The sequence below is a fragment of the Spinacia oleracea genome, chromosome 5, assembly GCF_020520425.1.
Source record: "Spinacia oleracea cultivar Varoflay chromosome 5, BTI_SOV_V1, whole genome shotgun sequence".
In the NCBI taxonomy this organism is placed as follows: Eukaryota; Viridiplantae; Streptophyta; class Magnoliopsida; order Caryophyllales; family Amaranthaceae; genus Spinacia; species Spinacia oleracea.
Window position 1 is genome coordinate 61,222,938 of NC_079491.1, and position 5,416 is coordinate 61,228,353.

A 5,416-nucleotide genomic window follows, 5' to 3' on the forward strand; every position below is an offset into this window, starting at 1 on the left:
AATTAAGGAGTAATAAATAATAACAATATTAATAATAATAATAATAAATAAATAAATAAATAATAATAATAATAATAATAATAATAAATAATAATAATAATAATAATAATAATAATACAACTAATAATTAAATAATTACTCTTATATTATTATTCTTCTTCTTCTTAATATTATTATTATTATTAGTGATATATTACTATTATGATTATAAATAACCTGACACGATATTAACCCGAACCGATAAGAACCCAAATTCGGTGAAAATTGACCCATTACATTCAAACCCGATTTACCCGATCTGACGTGAAGATGATAGATATGATTTTCAAATCCGTTTAAACCCAACCCCTTTTCAACTCGTTCCCGTTTAAACCCGTACCCGTTAATACCCGAAACCGTTTCAACCCGTTCCCGTTTAATCCAGGATCTGTTAAAACCCGAACCCGTTTCAACCCATACCCGTTAAATCCTAAACCCGTTAAAATCCGAACCCGTTTCAACCCATACCCATTAAAACCCGAACACGTTAAAATCCGAACCCGTTTCAACCCGTACCCGTAAAAATTGAAAAAGTTGTTTATTATTATTAATTTTTTTTATATATATTATATATTATTATTATTATTATTATTATTAATTTTTTATATTTTATATTTTATATTTTTATATTTTTTATATTATTATTTTTATTACTATTTTTTTAATTATTATTATTTATTATATATTTTTTTTATTATTATTATTATTATTTATTTTAATAATTTTATTTATTTTAATAATTTTTTTATTGTTATTAATAATAGTCATTATTATTATTTTTATTTTTATTTATTTTTATTTTTATTTTTTTATTATTTTTTATTATTATAATAATATTAATAATAATAATAATTATTATTATTATTTTAATTTAATAATTTATTAATTTAATTATAATAATAATAATAATAATAATTATTATTATTATTATTGTTATTGTTACTACTATTAAAAGTTTGAATAAGTTCAGATAAGTTCAGATAAGTTTCAGATAAGTTCAGGTCAAATAAGTTGAACAGAACGCACCCTAAGAATAGTCAAAATAGATTATATGAATAGTGGCAAAAGTCCAAACGTTGCGAGTATTAAAAAACGGAGGAAGTAAGATTTAGAGAATATAGTAAAAAAAAAAATTGATATTACGAGGGTTCAAACCCAAAGCTGACAAACCTCTGAACTTGATGACGAACCACCAAGGCAACATATTTTTATGGGTCAGTTATTGCAAAATTTTAATTAAGTACTTTTTTTTCTGGCAAAAAAAGAAAATAGTTGGATTTTGGCCCAAACTAGCGAACGACCGCGTTGAAAACCGACCCGTTCCAGATCGAACGCCGACGACCACAACCCAGCCGCGAGTTGGAGTCGGTTTGTGCCGCCGCGAATCCTAGTCGCGAAGTTGGGAGAGATCGGTGCGAAAGGGGAGGGGAGGTGGCGTCGACGGGGGTGGGGGAGGGGGCTGCGACGTGGTGGGACGTCGGTGCGAAGGGGGGAGGGGAAGGGGCTGCGACGTGGTGGGACGTCGGTGCGAAGGGGGGAGGGGGACGTCGGTGCGAAGGGGGAGGGGGCTGCGACGGGGTGGGAGAGGTTGGTCCGGCGAGGTGGTTAAGGAGAGGAGAGAGAAAATCTAAACTATTATTAAATCTCAATGGCATTTCATGCCATCTCGCCACATGTCGCCGTCATTAGATGACAAGTGACATGACATAGCCACATTGACATACATGTTGCCACCATTAGATGGCAAGTGACATGACATAGCCACATTGACATGTAATATTTTCTTAAAAAATATGAAGAAATGCAAATATCAATGCTTGAACCCACGACTTCATGTTCATAAGTTAGAACTTTAACCACTAATCCAATAATACAACTTATGATATTTAAGCAATCGAAAACATATAAGTTATGTTTATTAATACCATGTATTAAAAATTTAATGTCTACCATAATTATGTATTTTAATAATTTTCTTATGAAACTAAACTATACTTAATTTTTTTTTCATTTACATTTTCATTTAGGTTCATTTATAATTATGTTTTTTAGCAGGCCAATTCATGTAAGTTTGCCTAGAGCAATAAAAAAAGAGTATTACACATAACAAGAGACTACTCCATTTTAAATTTAAATTTAGTTTACTAAGATGTTTAACCAAATTTTATATTGAATCACCCTTGCATAAATAAAATATAAAAATAAATTATGCACAAATATTTATCTCATGTTATATGTAAGTATTTAATATCAAACTATTGTAATTATTTTTATTTAACTCAAATTTTATCACGATAAATTCTCAAAATACATATAGTCACCGGGACATCGTCCGGGGCAATAATTAGTTAAAACCCCAAATCTCATTCAAATTGGTGGATTTTTATTTTTATTTTTATTTTTTAAGAGCCAATAGTATATTCTAGCGGGTATGGAACTATGGACCAAATTTGATGGTGCAGGCGTGTGCACCGGAAACAAAACGACATAAAACACACATAAAACGCGCGTGTTTCATTAAATTCCGGGAACAAAAGAACATTTTCCTTGAACAAAAGAACAATACCTTTGAACAAAAGAACATTAAAGGCTCTGTTCTTTCCAGCTCTGTTTTTCGCGTTTTTTATTCGATTTGCTTTATTCTTGCGATATACATTCTTCTAGATTTTATGTTTTGAACTCAAATTGTGAAGATGAGAGAGAAAGTATGAACTAGGTTTTCTAAAATGGTTCTTAGAGAGAGAAAGTAGTAAAAATTCCCAAAATTTCGTTGATTTTTCTGCTTCAACATCAAATTAAATCGAGTCTTCTTCTTCAAATCTGAATTCTGTAACTGATAATCAAATTTTGGGAGGTAATTTTTCAATTTTGAAATAATAAATTCTATGTTTTGATGATTTTGATTTTGTAATAATCGTGTGTTTGATGATTTTGATTATTTTGATGATTTTGTTTTTGTAATAATCGAGTTTTGATGGTTTTGATGATTTTAATGAATCAAATTATGTAACAACACGCTGATTTCGTTGAAATCGCTGATTTTGAAGATTTTGATTATGTAATTACGACTTTTTTTTTTCCAGAAAAGAACAATTTTACGTATTAAAAGAACATATGCTCGTATTAAAAGAACAGTTTCTTTATGCTCGTATTTAAAGAACAGTTTCATTGTAGTAGAAAAATAGACCATTTGCGTTTCATAATTTGTTCTTTCATTCTATTGTGTTCTTCTTTTTTATTATTTTCAATTTCATTTGGGTTTCATAACTTGTTCTTTTTATTTTATTGTGTTATTTTTCTTCTTACTTTTTATTTATCCTTTGTTCTTTTGATTGCGTTCTTTTTCTTGGTTTTATACATGTTAACCTATTATTTTTTCAGATATTATGAATAATGTGCTTGATAATTCATAACAGAATGATGAAAATGATGATTCCGAATCATATATTATTGTTGGACAAGGTACTTGAGTTGTTCTTTTAGTCTCTATTTGTTCTTTTAGTCTTTTCATTTGTTCTTTTTATAATATTCTGTTAAAAGAACAAAATAAAAACACGTGCATAGTTCTCATTATGCACTCTTTAAGAATTTTTCCTTTCTCCTTCTTTGTTATTCTTTGATTCTACTTCCTATTTTTTCATTTTCTATTTTTCAGCAACTTTATATATAATAATTGTTCTTATGAATCATAACCCTTTGTCATTTTATAAATACATTTTAGAGAGAGAAAGAGGAGAGGATTTATATTCTCTCAACACAAGAGAGATTTTTTGAGAGAGAAAGAGTGAGATGGTGAGTGAAAGAGTAAAAAATATATTTTCTCTTTATTCTCTCTCTAAAATTCCTTCTGAATGTTTCTCCTTTGTTGAAAAATGAGTGAATTAAGAAAAATACTAGTTCAATTTGGCTAGTTTTCGAAGCAAGAGAATATCTGGAGAGCGTGATATTTTCCGAGGATTGAGATCAGTTTTTGAAGATTTATTAAATTAAAAGATATTGATGCTCCTGATAAATGTTGATCAAGTGTTTAAGGTACGTTTCCTTGTTCTTTCCTCTAATGTTCTTTTCAAATTGTAATGTTCTTTTCACAACTTTACTTTTACTGTGGCATCAACATAGTTTGTTCTTTTAAATCAACATAGCTTGTTCTTTTATATCAACGTACATAGATTGTTAAAAAACGAACATATAATGGTTTGAAAAGAACACATAAAACTTAAAAAAGAACATAGTCTGATTCGTGGTAAAAGAACGAAAATACTTTTAAAAAAGTATAGATTTAGTTTTAAGTGCATCAAAAAATCGTCGTTTCGTCTTTTTTTAATTAGAACATAAAATTTTAAATAGAACAAATAACACTTAATAAAAAGAACATAGATATGATGCGTTAGATAAGAAAAAAAATACATTTAAATAAAAATATAGATCTAGTTTTAAGTGCATCAAAATATCGTCGTTTTTGTCTTTTTAATTAGAACACTAAGTGGTTTGAAAAGAACAAATACAACTAATAAAAGAACATAGATTTGTTGTTCTTTTCGTCCCTTTCATTCTGTTCTTTTTCATGTGTTTTGTTCTCTTGTTCTTTTTTTTTTAAATTTTTTTTGAGTTTTTGTTATTTTATTTTTCTTTTGATTTTGTTCTTTGTGTTTTCTAAAAAAGTTGTTGTTCTTTTTTTAATTATTTTGTGTTCTTTTAACTTTTTTACTGTTTTTTAATTTTTTTATAATATTATCGATAATATGTTTTTTTTTTGTTTTTTTGTTGCATTTTTCACATGATGTTCTTTTTGTAAAATAGTTGTTCTTTTTATAGTGTATCAGGAGAGAGAATATGTTATTTTTAATTTTGTACATTTTCTTTAGTTTTTTTAACATTAGTGTTCTTTTCAGCTTTTGGTTAATGTTCTTTTCGTTTACTCTATTACTTCCTCCATTTTTTTTTATTATTGCACCATTTTCCTTTTTCGGAAGTTGCATATTAATTGCACCATTTCCTTTTTTAGTAAGTTTACCTACATGAAATGACATTTTTATCCTTGTATGGGTGGTAGGGACCAAACCCCACTTGTTCTTTACCTATAACTTGTACTTAATTACATGGGTATTTTTGTCTATCTCTCACCTTTTACCACCTTTCTTAATTCTTGTGCCCAAGGTAGATGGTGCAATAATAAAAAAATGGAGGAAGTATGTTCTTTCTGTTTAGTTTCTTATGTTTTTTTGTATTTTTTTTCCATTTTGGTGCAGGTGCACGTAGATCTACGTGCAGGCCCCTGCACCATTCGTGCGTTGGGTTTCGAGTTGGGTTGATTTTTGAGTGAGTCTAAACTTCAAAGGCCTAAAGTAAGAAGTATAAAAGACCAACTAAACAGGGA